This window comes from Petaurus breviceps, unplaced genomic scaffold (assembly GCF_028583685.1).
Source record: "Petaurus breviceps papuanus isolate PSGF00001 unplaced genomic scaffold, PetGlider_PUasm1.0 98, whole genome shotgun sequence".
NCBI lineage: Eukaryota > Metazoa > Chordata > Mammalia > Diprotodontia > Petauridae > Petaurus > Petaurus breviceps.
This window is the reverse complement of record NW_027187460.1, coordinates 49087070-49105070: the sequence shown is the minus strand read 5'-3', so window position 1 is coordinate 49105070 and position 18001 is coordinate 49087070. Positions and strand designations below refer to the sequence as shown.

The 18001-nt window shown below is 38.8% G+C and overlaps 1 pseudogene; it reads right to left on the bottom strand.

Annotated features, from left to right (window-relative positions):
- Positions 1 to 8621: 8621 nt before the first annotated feature.
- Positions 8622 to 13532, bottom strand: LOC138155749 (splicing factor 1 pseudogene; annotated as a pseudogene).
- Between the last annotated feature and the right edge of the window lie 4469 nt (positions 13533 to 18001).

Genomic DNA, 18001 nt, shown 5'->3' with positions numbered 1-18001 from the left:
GATCAGAAAACTAAAGTGAAAGCATGTATTGAAAAAAATAAAATCGGATTTTGACTGACAGAGATCATTGTGACTGGGTCAGTGTATGAAGTCTTGTTATGGTCTATATTCCCCCACAACATCTCACCTAATTGGATAGAAGGAAGCCCAAATGTCCCTGGTATAAAACAACATATCTGCCTGGACATAAAGAGATCATCTATTGAAGGTTCAAGTCAAGAATACAGGTCCAGTTCTAGGTGATAGTGCCACTTGACTCCCTTTCTCTGCAAAGCTAAAAATCTTCAAATACAAATCATAAATAAAATTCATGAAACTCTTGAATTCCTGGGCAATTTATTCACTGCCAAATACAGGAGGATGATACCCCAAACAGTTGAATTTAGTTCAGTTATTCACAAGTTCCCCTTTTCTCACACACCCTCTATAGTAGGAACACAGATATATGATGAAGTTGAAATTATCATAACTCTGTTTACCACACCACTGTAAAAAAATCAAATAATCAATCAGCAAAACTATTTTTTTAATAAAGAAACCTTGGTAATGACCCTTGAAGGGAGTTGAATCAATAAAACAAACGGGAGTAACAGAGTGGAGTATGTTCAACATTATTTTACCAGTTCCTCGAAGAAGCCAGAATACAGTCATTGTCAGCACGATTGCCTGAATAAACCAAGCTGTTAGAAAAGGAAAGAAGGTTCCAGCTACTATTGGTCTTAGAGTCAATCTCCTGGGAAGAGATCTCTATCTTTTGTTGTTGCTGCCATCAAAATCACTTTTGAAAGTTCTCTTCATCTCTCATTCCCAATCTTCTCCCATGTCCCACTCCTGAGATGTTTTTAAAGTTTTCTCCTGTAACAGAAAACTCCCAATCCCATAAGATTCTCCTCTTTTGCCTTGATGAAATATAACTAACAGTGCCTTTAGCAATTTGGCTACCCTCTGAAGATAGTTAGTTCAGACTTGGTCAGATTAATGTCATACTAAAAATCCACAACCATGTGAGTATTTATAGCTTTTATCAGAGTAGTATGTACCAATCCTCCTAATTGATTTCAACAGGGAGTCTTTATGCTTTTATCACTGAACTGACCAAATTGTAAAATATTGGGGACATAAAGTAGTGTGCTTTCAGAACATTGATGTTAATTATATGTGTGTGTGTGTGTACCCCTTCCCAAATTTTCAATTAATTAATGAACTAAATTAGTCACTAAAGAATTTTCTGATCACTTCAACACAATGTGGATGTACAGATAAATCCTAAATAAGAGGTTCTTGATATAACAGACCCCTTCTAGGAATAATGTATTTAAGTGCATAAAATGAAATACACAGGATTACAAAGGAAACCAACTACATTGAAATGAAATAATCACAATGTTGAAAGAAAAAAAAGTATATGGACTTAAGCATGTCAATTAGAAAAAATTTATAGGACTTTTTTGCTATCAGGTAAAAGGCAGATGATGCTACAAAGGAAATATCTTGTGACTGGTTGAGAAGATCAAATCATATTTCTTGGATGATATACAAAAAACAGGATGAGTTCAAAGTGAGGTGTACTAAAATAAATAACCAGTCTAACATTACAGCATTTAGAATTCTTAGAAAACTGCTGGGTGTTGAGGAAGGAGACCATGTGTGTACTTCTTTCCTGTTTTTCTACTTTGTCATTTGTCATACTATTGTGGAAACTGGATTAGTCATATAATCAGGATGTGACTGAGACATATTGAGGGGAAAATGAAGGTTTCTTTAATTTTAAAGCATTGCTTGCTTTTATTTAGGTGAAATGATAATTTAATAATTATTTGAGGGTAGGTAAAACCGAAGTGGATTAAAACTCTCCCTTTACAAAAGCCTTAATTAACATGATTTTTTTATACTTGTGATGGTAGTATTTTTTAAATAGAGAAGGATTTTTCATGGACCTCAAATATTCAATTGTTCTCACTATACTGGGTCTACTTCAATTAGTTAATAAACATTTATTGAGTAAGTACCAATGTATGAATCTTATCTGGCCTTGACACTTTCCTATTTTGAATGTGTTAGTTTCAGACATCTTCATCAATATAAATTTTCTGTTATTCATTACATTAAAAATATTTGAGGTCTATGTTATTTGACACCACTGGCATTTTGAATATTTTGGCTTCTTGCAGCCATGTAGATGATCAGAATTTATTGGGGGTCCTTGCCTCTGATTTCTTTGCTTCTCTTTCATATTAGTATTGATTTTTTAAAGTGTTATATTTTTCCCTCTATGGTAACACTTTATTTTGTGTTAACCATTTCAATTGTACTTTCAATGGATGACCAAAGGAATGTTTAATTTCTAAAATGCTTTTGTTTTGAGGATTTCATTATATATATTTAATTTTTTGGTCTTTAATCATGTGATATGGCATTTGTTTTGTGCTGGCTCCTAACAATAATTTGTTAACAGTTAACAAAGACTTTATGCAAAATCTAAAATACCTTTCGCCCATTCCTTCTGTCGAGGAAGCATTTTATCACTACCTTTAGGGGTATCCTTTGATTTCTACACTTTTCTTTTATGGTTCTTATTGTGGTAATGGCCATAAAATATATATTGCCTTTTGACAAAACAGGAAAATGATAAATGCTGAAGAGGATGTGGAAAAATTGAAAGACTAATGCATTGTTTGTGGAGTTGTAAACTGATCTATCCATTCTGGAGAGCAATTTGGAACTATGGCCAAAGGGCTTTTAAAAAAAAGTGCATACCCATTGACTGTGCAATACCATTTCTAGGGCTGTATCTTAAAGAAACCATACAAGTGGGAGGAAGACCTGTTTTCAAATATAAACATATTTATAGCAATTCTTTTTGTGGTGACAAAGAATTGGAAATCAAGGTGATGCCTATCAACTGGGGAATGACTAAACAACTTGTGCTATATGAATGCAATGGAATATTATTGTGCTATAAGAAATGAGGAGCAGACAGATTTCATAATATCCTGGAGAGACTTATGTGATCTGATGCTGAGTGAGGAGAGCAGAATCAGGAAAACTTTGTACACAATTGCAGACACATCATATCTGTGATGACTAACTTTGATAGACTGGGCTCCTCTCAACAATGCAAGGTTGTAAGATAACTCCAAAAGACTCATGATGGAAATGATATCTACATCCAAAGAAAAGAACTAGGAAATTTGAATGTATATTGAAGCAAACTACTTGCCCTCTCTTTTATGTTTAGTTTTGTTTTATTCATTCTTTCTCATTGTTCACTTCATTGGTTATAATTCTTCTTTACTACCTGTCTAGTGATTAAAATGGAGGTATTTGTAGAGTCTATGTCAGATTGCATGCTGCCATGGGGGGGGGGGGAGAGGAGGAGAAGGAAGGGGAAAAAAATTGGAACTCAAGGAATTGTAGAACTGAATGTTGTAGACTAAAAGTAGATGAAGAAATTTAATAAAATAAAATTTAAAAATATATTGTCTTTGAAGGGACTGCTTTTTAAAACCCTTTTTTTACTTCATGAAAGTGGGTTTTATGATGTTTAAAGCAGTTGCCAATTTTTAAAATTCTTTCTTAATATATTTTCCTTTACTTAAATTTATGCCACACTAAAAACATGCTTTTTGGAATTCCAATCTCAGTATTCCCATCTCCTTTTCAAATGTCAGTACTATTTTGTCAGCTACTGTGTAATTAGCTATGAATGTGGAGTTTACATTATGGGAATATTTTTAATTTCCTCAGTTTTCAACATTTTTCTCTTTATATTTTAGTAGGTCTGCTTTATCTCTTTCTTCATCTAGTTTAGATTCATGAACAAAGTGACATTTTATGATGCATGGCCTTGTGATAATTGGTAACATTGTAATATGACTTGGAGCTAAAGATACCATTAACAAAAATCAGTATGAACCCACTTTTTTAACTAATGACTATTTTTCATTTTTTTATGATGGAGCACAACAGCATCATGAACATTTCTTAATTTCATAATAATTTATATATATATATATATATATATTTATAATTTATATATAAATGATTATTTATTTAGTCCCCTTCATGCTCATTCATGTTTTCTTGCTTTATTGGTCATCATCATCTGAGCTGAAGCATTCCCAGAAATTGAAATGCTTGTATTTAAAAATACATGTATTCTCATGTAAGTTACCTTTGTGAACTATCAAATATGATGGAGCATCATTCAATCCATTCTCCTATGTGTTAAATTGACTATCATATGGCTACAAGTTGGGTAAAGTATGATCTTATATTTCTCATTTTATTTATTTGACCCTTAGAAACAGTTGATTATCATTGACCAATGTGCTAGCCCAATCAATGATATTGCTCGATTCTCAATGGTTTCAGGACTTTATAGTTAATATAGCTATCTCAGTACAAAACAAAACAAAATAAACAGACCTAAATTCAGATAGAAATAAAAAGTTAAGGGCATAGGGAAGGGGGAAAGGATAAGGGATGCATTATTAGAGGGAACCCTAATCACAGCAGATCTGGGTTAAAGAGAGAAAAATTTATACATTTAGAAGGGAATTAATATCTCCTAAATTTATGAAGTAATAAAAGGGTAAGGGAATGGGATAAAGGGGGTATAAAAGTGATCAGATTGATCAAGTAGATCAATTGGAATGGAAGTATAAAGAAGAAATCTTTTGAGGGGGTAGCTTAAGTAATAGGAGGGCAAAGAAGTGGGTAGAAATAAAGTAGAAAAGTCAGGAGGGATAGGAAATAAGACACACACACACAAAATTGAAACACAACCTAATCAAAACACAAACATAAACAAACATAAAATAGAGATGAGGAGTAGAATTTATTAGGGAAAAGGGAGGGGTAGTAATCATGATCTCAGACAAAGTTAAAGCTAAAATAGATTTAGTCAAAAGGTAAAAAATAGGGAAATTTCACTATATGTCATCCATATCCGTCAATATTCTTTTAGATTGTTTAAAGCAACTAGACAGTATAAAGTCAGGATATTCCTATGCTGTACCAAATGATGAGCTGGTGAACTTATAAAAATATGGAAAGACTGGTAGTTATGAAGGAAGGCATTATCCACCCTCAAAAATACAAAGGACAAACAAGTATAGTACAGTCTTACAAAGAGGCATACTAATGTATATGTCTATATATTAGTATATATGTATATGTACATATATAATGTATGTATTTAAGTTTAAAATAAATTAATAAAAAGGTCACTACTACAACAGCCAAAAATAACATAGTAGATGTTTAATAGAACTGTTAGTAGTTTAGAAGACCACAGGTAAGATAGGTACATTGAGGTAATTGATGTAGCCTTTGGCACCTAAATTAATCAAGTTACCTATTTATAATCTGGATCCTTAAGAAAAAGTGGATTTCAGTAGGGAGGGAAATAAGTTCTGGATTTGCTAGCAAACTGAAAAAAGAAAGAAATGGCATCAGAATTAATTTCCACCACCTCAGAATGTGAGCAATCCCATTCAAAATCAACGAGTTGAAGATTTTTCACAATAGACACAGGAGAAACTATTGTTTTTCTTTTACATGTCTTAATCTTGTGCATTGATATGGAGAACACTTTATGTCTATGTAGATATCTATGTATTTCATAGAGTATTTCATCTGTGATGTGCAATCAAAGAGACTCTAAGGCACTAATAGACTGACATTTACTGTAAAAGATAAACACTGTGTTCCAGAGCCAGAACTGGATGTCAGGTTCTCCTGAATCTGTTCAAAGCACTATACTCCTTCTTATTCAGTACAAACAACAGAAATAAGACATTTCTCTGGCCTAGGGGAACATACTATTATCATGTGTGTTTTTTTAAGTAGGAAAACTATGTTCTATCAATAAATTAACCATCACCTACTATATGCAAGATGCTATGCAGTTTACTGGGTTCTTCTCTATGGTCCATTAATTTTGGATACTACTTTCTTGAAAGAAGTTGCATGGCATAGGGAATAGAGAGATGGCCTTAAAGCCAGAAGGATCAGCATTCATGGACTTTCTCTGAGATATAGTCGCTCTGTGATGCTGGGCAATTCATTTAACCTGTTAGTGTTCTAAGTCAACTCTAATACCATAATTTGCAGAGACTCTGCTGAGCTGCACTGATAAAGAGGTTCCTTACCTGAGAATTCCCTATGCCAGTAAAATTGCAAGTTTACTAAACATAAAGTATACACTTTATTTTTCCAGTCATTTCTAAAATATTCTCTCAAAAATAAATTGTTAGAAAAGTATTGAGATTTTTTTTATCCTTCCTCTGGATAGTCTATTATTGTACCCTCCTTCACCCAAATGAGAAAATGAAATACACTAAATAAGAATATGTAACTGCTTTGGTTATATTTAAGTATTTCCAAATTTTGTAACAGTTTTTTCCTTTACTTTAATTTTACATAAAGACTGCCAATGTGTGAATGAAATGTATCATTTTTAACTGCCTGCTTCTTGGTAGAGAATTTGATGACAGAAACAACTTAAATATTTGAATGATAGAGCACACTCAGGATATTCAGCCAGTTCCCAAGTATAATTTTAATATAATTAATTAGCTAGAATACAGTATGCTTTCATTTCTACTTTTGTTCCCATTAAAAGCATCATAAAGGTTGATGTTCCAGAACATAGGGAATCTATTTGCTTAAAATTTGTATTGATGCCTGTGACTAGTTCTCATTTGTCATCTCTCATTTTCCTTATATTTGTATTTCAGATGAGTTAGGTTCAACACCAGTAGCCTATGGCAATGTGGTGGGAAGATGAAACTTCACTGAAATAAAGAACACTGAAAACAGGAAGGTGAAGAATTGAACTGACAAGGCTCTATGGAGAGTTTGTGATGTGTAGTCATAAATGCCTCAACTTTCTGGGTCTCAAACAGCTCACAGTCAAAGGGTAAAATGTAAAGCAGTCACTACTGATTCATTGGGTCTGAAAATGGCCTCATAAAATATTGTTGAAATACATGAAGTATTTGACCTTAGGCTCTTGAAAAACTGGTTGTAAAACAAATATTGGCATATAAAATTAAGATTTTCTTATTGATTCCTAATAACAGAAATCATTCCCATCACAGGTCATTTTGAAGACACTCAAAGAATAGTAAGAAAAATTACGTGAGTACTTTTTCATTTATATCTTTTTTTTTCTTTTCTACTCCCAATGAGAAAACCATATCAATCAAACGCAGATGGGCAGCTAGTCATTCAATATATAATCTTAGACAATTTCCTGGGACATTGAGAGATTACCTCATGCACATGGCTTCAGAGACAGTATGTGTTAGACATACAACTTGAAAGCTTGTCTTCCTGACTCAGAGAACAACTTGCCATCTACTATTCCACAGTGCCTATAGTTAATTTACAAGAGGTTGCAATTTGACATTAGAAAAACAGGATTTAGGTTATGCTTGATGATTGTATGTAATTTAAAGTCAGGACATAGCAAAATACTTGCTAATGAAACAAAAATGTATTCTTGGATTTTCTTTTTTAAATTTTATTTTATTTTTTTTACTCAATGGAACATACCCCTTTTAATGCAGTGTTTTATTGTACACCAAATAACAGGCCAAAAGAAATTTTCTGCAGAAAAAGCGCTGAGGAGGAGAGAACGCTTTTACACATCTTTGTCCACATAATCACTCCATGAAGAGGTAAGTGGGGGAGGGAGGGAGCAGAGGGGGACCCTCCCCACCAAAAAAAACAAAAACAAAAAACATTCAGACGTTTGGAATTAAAATAAATTCAAGACTTTCTGTCAGCAGGAGGAGCAAATGGGATCACAGGGCGGACCGGGGGTGGAAGCCCTGCCACTGCCCTCACCGGGGCTGGACACAAAACCCCCACAAGCCAAGAAGGAAGGAGTCTGCCGCTGGGCCCCTGATGCCCTTTCTACCTAGCCCGCCATGGGCGAAATCTCCATTTTGCTGCCTCTGCTACAGAAAGCTAACAATCTAGGCCTCGGAAGAAGAAAAGGGCGGCTACTTGCCGAGGAAGACCGGGGACAGCATCTCCTTGGACGGAGTCTGAGGAAAGGAAAATATTAGGGAAAAGGACGAAAAAAAATAATAAAAAATTCACGATATGGAGCCAGCGTGTTGCAATTCCATCCACAAAAATAAGTAAGGCTGCTTTGCCGAACCATCCCGTCCACCAGGGGCGCTGCGGAGGCCGTATCCCGGGAAGGGTCACCAATGAGCGCGGATAGTCACCTCCTCGGGGACTGATCCCTGAGGCCCCATTTGGGAAGGGGCAAGGGAAGCTGAGCGGGGAGAGTCACCGAAGCGAGTCCTCAGCGGCCAGGGACTGGCTTCCTGGCACAGCCCAGCCCTGTGCGTGAACACACACACACACACACACACACACACACACACACACACCCATGTGTGCGTCCCAATGTCTGGCTCCTTGTGGTAAGGTTCGGCGTATGTTTTAACGAAACCAATTATGTGTGTGTGTGTGTGTGTGTGTGTGTGTGTGTTTCCTTAAAACAACTCTTCTAGTTCTGTGGTGGAGGCGGTGAGAGAGCTGGAGGCATTTCGAAGGGTGGCATGGCCGCCACCCCTATGCCCATCTTGGTGACACAGTTAGAAGGGTTCAAATGAGGCGGAGGAAGGGGTGGGGCGTACATCAAGCCTGAAGAACCAGGCAGCGGAGGAGGGGGAGCGGGGGAGGGAGGCCGGGCGGCAGAAGCGACTGGATCCCGGGGGCCAGGGGCACTATAGTGGGGCTGCCTTGCATCTGAGGTGTTCTTGGAGAAGCTGCGGCGTCCGCTTGATGCTGTTGCCATGGCGGGATGTACTCTGTGCCTGCGCTCGCGGTGGTAGTCGTCGTATTTTGCTGCCATGGCAAGGAGGTACTGGAAATCATACTGCTGCTGGCGGCGGGGAAAGTGGAGGCTGCCGCGGCTGCCATGGGGGAAGAGGGCCAGAGGGAGGGGGTGGGGGCGGCATCATGCCTAAACCCTTTCCTTGATGTAGGTGGTAGACTCCAGAGCACACAGGCGTACTTTCCAGGTACTGATCCATGGGAGGAGGGCCATGGGTTCATTGGTGGTGGTAGTGGCTGCATCAGGGAGGGGTGGGGGTGAGGCGTGGGGGCCCATTAGGTTTGTACTACATAGCATGACTGCAATGCCCACCCGTCAGCCTGGGCGGTGGATGGGGAAAATTGTGAGGTTCACTACCAGGCCCGCGAGGTCCTCCGCCATGCATCCCATGGTATGGATGATTCTCTGAGGGTCCTGAGTACATCCACTGTGGGCGGCTCTGGGTTGTGGACCTGAGAGACTGCGATGGCAGGTTGTTGGATGGGGCAGTAGGTCGAGCGGTGCTGGCCAGGGGTGTGGCAGCAAGCCCAGGGGCAGAGACAGCAGAAGCTGGCTCAGGAGCTTCACCCAACTCTGCCATAAGGGACAGGTATTCCTTATCCATGCGGGCTTTATCCTGGACTGACGGTTGGTCACCAGGTCTTTGGAATTTGCAATATGAAACAATGTGGCCAGCCCCTCCACATTTGGTGCAGACAGTAGTATTTGTGATGTTTCAGGTCTCTGAGCTCTGCCATGGTCATCCTCCCAGAGAGTCACATTCAAGCGGGCTAACTCCCGAAGCTTCATCTTCCGTAGGTCATTCTGGTCCTCTGGGCTTTCAATGCCCGGTTTCAGATGTTCGGGATCTTCTCTACTGCCTTTTTTGACATTCTCCATGGTGTTGGCAGTAACCAGGGCATGGAGGGGCTCGTCTTCCACTGGCAGCATCTGCCTATCCTTGCGTCCAACCTTGCCTTCCTTCACTGAGCCTTTTTCCGGGATCATAATTTTGGCATTGCACTCCTTCTCAATATTCTTCAAGGTGTTGCCCTTGGGCCCAATGAGAAGTCCCACCAAGTTGATTTCTGGATACTCATAATGGGGTATCATCACCTTGTCTTACCGGGGTTGCAGGAGGTTTGAAATCTGGAGGCAAGTCAGGGTGGAGCGCCACTATGTCAGTGATGAGGTTGTGTCTTTCCTTGGATTTTCTTAGTTTGAAAATTATGCTTCAATAATTGAAGGACTGGTAATTTTTATATGGTTGTTTTCTCCCTCTCCTCCCTTTCTCCTCCTTATAACTCCTTCATCTATTAAGATAGGTGACCATTAGCTTAACAAAACAAAATTTTCATCCCCTGGTGGCCAACCTTTCTTGTCATGAATCCCTCAAAAGCTTTAAATCTGGCTCAAATCTTTTCCTGTCATGATGAGCAAGAAGATGATAAGAGCCTATTATCTCATTCTCATTATTTGTTGGCATTCTATTTCTGACTTCCCAAATTTAACTTCTAACACTGCTCCCACCCCCTTTTGAAACTCAGATGCCTCTGCTAACTTCGTGCCTGTTGCCATGGTCTGAGGAAAACCAGGGTACCTAGTACCTACTGGGCCAGGCCCATCTTATACTACCTGTCATCCCCCTTATACTTATCCTGAGCTTTGACATCCTCTGCTGTGTCTTTCTGCCTCTACCTTCACTTTTTCCTGTATGAGCTTGTCAACACTGCCAGTCAAACACTCTAAGGCAGCTCCACTTTCACTACCAAAATTATGGTTATGCTGCAAGTAGGAAGATGTGGAACCTAATGGTGATAGCAATTCCCTATGGATAATATTGCTGTTCTTTAGTGTTTCTTTAGATCTCTACCAAATGTGAGGTTTTATGATTATAGGGAAATTTTTTTTGGTAAAAAAGCAGAATTTTGAGAAAAGAAGGCCTATGTGCAATCTTGACTATGTTCTTATTTCCCATTTGGTCTTAGAAAATTTACTTCCCTTTTCAAGGCTTACTTCCAGTTTTAAATACTATGATTTCTATGATTCCTATAAGGTTAATAAAGAAGAGATACTTCAAAGACCCCATTCTGACTAAGTAATGATCAAAACATTTGGTAAGTATTCACTTTGGACTTAATGATGGACCCAAGACACCAATACCTTGTGGGTCTAAGGGCAGGAAAACACTCCACTGGTAACTCATCCTCGACATTCTTCATGAAAGTACTGTTCGTAAGATGGACAGTATAGTACAGCACAGTTATGAGATGATACTAGGGGAAAGTCAAGTCAAATCAAGTCAACAAACATTTCCTGAGTGCCAGAGATGACACAACAAAATTACATTCTAAGCTCAGTACTATCATTGAATTGCATAAATTAGTTGTGTATTCTTTCTTGTCATAACTTCTGAGGAGCTTTCATTTTTTTCTTGTTTGCTAATATCGGGGTCTTCTGAATGCTAGATGTTTTTCACCTCATGTGGGCAAAATAATTGCCCCCCAAATATTCGCATATGTTGTTGGATTATGTGACTAAGCTTTTGTCTAGGATTTAAGATCAACTCATTGGCCAGGTGGTAAACTTGTATGAATTATTCTTTTTGAGGGGGGAAGGAAAGGCAAGTGTGGTTAAGTGACTTGCCCAAGGTCACACAGCTAGTAAGTGACAAGTGTCTGAGGCCAGATTTGAACTCAGGTCCTCTTGACTCCAGGGGTAGTGCTCTATTCACTGTACCACCTACCTGCTCCTGAATTCTTAAACAAACATAACTGATCTAGCCTTCACTTCCCCTTCAAGGAGCCATGTTCATTAAAAACTGTAGTGAAAAATACATTTTCTGCCATTTCCACAAAGTTCCAAACACCACTAGCTCTTTTGAGTAATAGTCCTTTTACTTGGTACTTGACCTCAAGAGAAAGTGGCAATATTCAACAATATGGGTTAGTGATATTCAACAAATTTCACAAAATGGATCATTTGACACAGATCTCCATAGAAGGTAAACTTAGTTTTCCTTTCTTTCTGTTACTTCAGATGGAAGGGTTAGCAAAGGGAAGGAAACTATGATTTAATTAGTATATGGACCATCCAACCCATCTGGCTCACTGCCTTATCATGGTGGCGGGGCTTGTGTAGCTCAATGAAATTAAAATCTATGGCAATCAGAGTTACCCAAGATGGACAGGCCAGAGTGGAGAGTTCTGACAAAAAGTGATCCACTCATCTGGGAACCAAGATGGTGGAGTAAGAAGTGAGTTGTTTTCACACTCCCTTTTTTACCTCTAGAAACCCAGAAAATATCACCCCAGAAAAACCCTGAAATGGCTGAGTCTGTAGAAAGACAGGGCACAGGAGTCTTTTAGCCCAGGTAGCTTGTGGGATTAACAGGAAAGGTACCTCTTTCTCTGGTGGAAGGGAAGTAGTACAGGAGGGGAGAAGCCCTAGAAGCCAGTGGCTAAGACCACCTCAACAAACCAGGGTGAGATACTGAGCCCCTGGGTGGTTGAATAGGCAAGAAACAACACCAGAACTCCTGAAGTAGAAGAATCAGTAGACTCTGGTTGAGAAAATGAACCATGCACACCAGTGAACAGCAACCAAACCTCTCTGAGCTTCAGTAAATTAAGAGATATGGCTATTGTCAGGCAGTGCTAGCAGCCAAAAACTTCCAGTGCTTCAATTCAGTCTCAGTGAGCAGGCTTTCTCCAGAATTCATTACCCACTTAAAGAACTTCAGTGATGCTGACCTTAGCTCAACACCAGGTAAACTACCAGACCCCTACAGCCTCTATCTGCCAGCACATGAGACCCCAGCACAGAAAGCCAAGGATCAGGTCCCTGGTTCCCAGCATAAGAAGCTTTCATCAGTGCCCCCTTGTGCTCCAACAGAAGATTTCAACTTTAAAAACTGGTAAATAGACAAACCCCCAGAGGCAAAAAGCAGAAACAGACTGATCATAGATTCTTACTATGGGGAAAGGGAAGAGCAAAACAAATTCAGGAAAGAACAACATTATCAATATACACATATCTGAAAGTTAAAAGGTGTATCTCAAGCCCCCAAAGCCTTTTTGGAAGAGTTCAAGAAGGATTTTAAAAATCAAATAAGGGAAATAGAAGAAAAATTGTGAAAAGAAATGAGATATGCTAGAGAGAATCAACAGCTTGGAAAAGGAAGGACAAAAATTGAGTGTCAAAAACAAATTTAAAAAAAAATACAGATGGTAAAATAGGGGAAAATATGCTGAAGAAAACAACTCCTTGGAGCAGAATCAACATGGCAGAGTAGAAACAGGACTTCCATGGGGCTCTGGCTTCTACCTCCCCCAATTTATGTAAAAGGGGACTCTGAACAAACTTTAGAGCTACTGAACCCACAAAATGACACAAAGAATCTAACCTCCTGCTGAGGAGAGCCTGGCAGGCTTGCAGAAATAGGCCAGTGCAGCGATCTGGGAGTCAGAGGTTTTAGCCCCACAGCAGCCTGGCCAACCATTGGCTGGAGGGACTTAAGATCACAAGCAGCTATGGCAGTTTCCAGAATTATCAACACATAGATACTAAGGACAAAGTTGGAGGTCAGTGCAGTGTGGACTTTGGGGTCCAGTAGTTGGAAATGCAGTCGGCCTTTGCCCACAGGGCAAGAAGCCACTGAGGCACAGCAGCCATGCAGCTGCCCCCACATGGCAGCTTCAGCTCCTGGCCTGCAGAGAATAGGGGGACCAAGTGACCAGTCTGACGGGTAATTGATCTTGCGTTAATCTGCTTGGATCTGGATTGCAGTCTAGGGTGGAGATACTGGGGTGAGCAACCAGCTTGCCAGAACATGTGGAGGCTTAAGAGAGGGCACCCAACTAAAACCTCCATTAGCTGAGAAAACCAGAGCATTTGGAATGAAGCTCCCCTGTCTGATGGCAGAGTCCTACTGTGGCAAAAAGACCAGGTGTCAAGTGATTGAGTGGCAACATAAGCAGGCAAAGGAAGCAAAATAAACAGAGTACCCCAACTTTACACTCCTATTTTGGCAACAAAAAGGATCAAAGCATGGAACAGGAGGAAGACAGTGAAGTCAGAACTCCTACACCAAAAGCTTCAAAGAAAAATATGAGCTGGTTGGAGGCCATAGAGGACATTAAGAAGCAAATAAGAGAAGTGGAGTAAAAATTGGGAAGAGAAATGAAAACAATGCAAGAAAATTATGAAATGAAATTCAACAGCCTGAATAAGGAAAATAATACCTTAAAAAAATATACTAACTCAAATGTCAAAAGAGGCTCAAAAAGAAAATGAGGAGAAGCATGTCTTAAAAGCTGAATTTGCCAGATGGAAAAATAATATCGAAAGCTCACTGAGGAGAATCATTCCATCAGAATTAGATTGGAGAAAATGGAAGTTAGTGACTTTATGAGAAATCAAGATGCTGCTAAACACATCCAAACAAATGAAAGAGTAGAAGTCTATGTAAAATATCTCATTGGGGAAAAAAAAAACCATACTGACCTGGAAAATAGATCGAGGAGAGATAATTTTAAAATTATTGGACTACCTAAAAGACATGATCAAAGAAAGAACCTAGATATCATGCTCCAAGAAATTCTCAAGGAAGATTGTCCTGATGTTTCAGAACTAGAGGGCAAAATAGAGGTTGAAAGAATCCACCAATCACCTCTTGAAAAAGATCCCGAAAAGAAAAATCCTAGGAATATTATATCCAGGTTTTGGAATTTCCAGATCAAGGTGAGAACATTATAAGTATCCAGGAAGAAAAAATTTGAATATTGTGGAAACACAATCAGGATAACCCAGGATCTGGCAGCTTCTACACTGAGGGATTGAAGGGTTTGAAATATGATACTCCAGAGTTCAAAGGAGCTGGGAGTAAAACCAAGAATTACCTATCCAGCAAAACTGAGTATCATGCTTCGGGGAAAAATATGGTAATTGAGTGGAATAGAGGACTTTCAAGTATTCTTGATGAAAAAAACATAGTTGAATAGATAATTTGACATTCAGATACAGGAAGCAAGAGAATCATGAGAAGGTAAACAGGGAAAAGCTATCATAAGGAAATTATCAAAGTTGAACTATTTACATTCCTCCATGGAAAAATGATAATCTTAACTGATGAAACTTTTCTCAGTATGAAAATAGTTGAAGGGAATAGAAATACAATTTAATAGGAAGGGATACTTAAAAGGTGAAATTAAGAGGTGATAGAGGAATATAATGAGAGGAGATGGGGAGAGACAGAATGTGGTAAACTATCTCATATAGAAGAGGCAAGGGAAAATGGTTACAATGGATGGGAAGAACAGAAAGGCAAAAGGGAATGGGTCAACCTTATTGTCATTGAATTTGGCACAGGAAAGGAATGACATACACACTAAATTATGTATCTCACCCTACAGGAAAGTAGGGGGGAAGGGGATGAGAGGGGGATGATGAAAGGGAGGGCAGGCTCAGGGGAGAAGTTGGAAGCACCCACTTTTGTAAAGGGACAGGATCAAAGTAGAGAATAGAACAATTGGGAGGTGAGATAGGAGAGCGGGAAATATAGTTAGTCTTTTACAATATATCAACTATGGTAATGCTTTGCATAGCTACACGTATACAACCTATACAGAATTGCTAATCTTCCGAGTAAGGGTGGCTGACAAGGGAGGAAGGGAATGAATCTAGAATTCAAAGTTTTAAAATTAAATGTTTATATATATATATTGGCAAATGGAAAAGGAGACACAAAACCCCGCTGAAGAAATGAACTCATTAAAAATAAAGTGGGGAAAATAGAAAAGAAGGTACAAAATCTAATAGAAGAAGGTATTTCATTAAAAATTCAAACTGGGAAAGAAGAAGCCAATGAATCTATGAAGTTCCAAGAATCAATCAAACAAAATTAAAATGAAATGAAAAAAATATCTTCCAGTAACCAAGATGGGGGCATAAACAGTAAGTGTCTCACCTTCCCTTGTTGTTGACTTTGAAAAACCCAGAGAATATTGTCCCTGGAAAAATCCTGGAATAGCAGAAATAGCAGAAAACATGGTACTGAAGTCTTTTAGTTCAGGAATTTAGGAGGATAAAAAGGAAAGGTCCCTCTTGCTGTTGGTGAAGCATATCAGAGCAGGATGGGAGGTGTCCCAGCAAGCCAGTGGTAAGCCCCACCTCAACAAACCAGGGTGAGATCCTGAGCCCCGGGGTGGTGGAAGCAGCAAGCACCAACCCTATGACCCCTGGCATGCATTGAAACAGCTAAGGGAATTGGCAGACACCAGCACAGACACACAACCACTAGCAGCTGATCCTGCCTGTTCCATAGTGAAGACCTGGGGGAGAAGGAGACCTCCAGTCACCAGGCTACCCCTCACCCACAACACACACTCAGAATTTCAGTGTAACCCCTAGGGAAACACAGAAAGACCTCACCTAGCCTTGGTACACACCAGCAAGCTCCAGGTCAGCATCAGGTAAGCTACAGCATTATATAGATTCCAACTGCCAGAAGCAGAGGTCATAGCAGATAAAACCAGGAACCAGGCTCCTAGACCCCAGGCCAAGAAACATGGGACAGGGCCTCCTATGCTGTAGAAGCAGAGATCCACTTTAAAAGCCAAGAAAAAGCAACCACATTGAACAAAACGCAACTTAGAAAAGCAAAGACCATAGATTCTTATTATGGGGAGAAGGAACATCAAAATAAAATTTCAGAAGAAAACAGTATTGGTGGTATATTCACATCTGAAACCTCAGAAGGGAATATGAACTGGTCTCAAACTCCAAATAACATTCTTTGAAGGGGTCAACGAGGACATTATAAATCAAATTAGAGAAGTAGAAGAAAAAATGATTAATTGTTTTAGAAATTCAATTGACAAAATGGAAAAAAAAGATCACTGAAAAAAAACACAACTCCTTAAAAAGTAAAAATGGTCAAATGGAAAAGAAAGTTTAAAAAAAACTTACTGAAAAATAACAATTCATTAAAAATTAAAATTGGTTAAGTAGAAGTTAATGACTTTATGAGGCATCAAGAATCAATCCAAAGATTTTTAAAAATGAAAAACATAGAAGGAAATGTAAAATATCTCACTGGAAAAACAATATAACTGAAAAATAGATCCAAGAGAGATATTTTAACAATTATTGGTCTACCAGAAATCCATGATGAAAAAAAGAGCCTGGACAGCATCTTCCAAGAAATCATCATGGAAATTGCTCCAAGATCCTAGAATGAACAAGTAAAATAGTCATCAAAAGAATCCACCAATCACCTCCTGAAAGAGTTTAAATTGAAAATTATCTGTTAAAGGAGAAAATACTGCAAGCAACCAGAAAGAAACAATTCAAATATTGTGGGACTATAGTCATTATTGCAAAGCCAAGCATGAATAATTTTCCAGAGGACTGCTGCTGTGAACAGCTTGTGATGTTCTGATTACATAATATAGTGAAATCTCTATTTATTCAATAACAATTCAGAGCAAAACATTCACAGAAAATCAAGGTACAGCATTCACAATGTTACAACTTAACAATTTATCACTAAAATGCCCACATAGTTTTCACCAAAATGGTCACACAGTTTTCAACAAAGTAAAACCTTTTAGTAACAATCATTTAGTAACTCAATCGTTCAATCATTCTTAATTCAATCGGTCTTAAGGAAGAGAGCCTCTCTAATCCTTAATTTACTCATCTTGAAGGATACAAAGTATTATAGTCAAGTTCTCCACCCATGGGGTGCAATTAAGTTACAATATCAGCCACTAGTCAGTCCTCTCTTAAGGGGTAGTGGAAAATACACAGGCCATCCACCCCAGGTCTCAAATAAGTTATAATTTTATCTGTCACTAATTATCCAGAGAGAGGTTTTTTCATCTTGACTTGAGGCAGGTAGCTCCTACCTGAATCCACCTAACTGTCACCTGGGTTCAAAGGCAGATAGCTCCCAGTTCCTTGTCCAGCCTTTTGTGCAGTTCCCACTCCACATTGAAGCTCACAGTGTCCATTCCATCTCAATTCCATCATATTCTCTGCTCCTGGGAAGAGAAAACTTAACAGAGCCATAAAGTACTGACACCACAGTCATGCTTCCTCTGGCAGTCCCAGCTGACCCTCAGAAGTCCTAAGCAGTTCCAACTGGCCCTCAGAAGT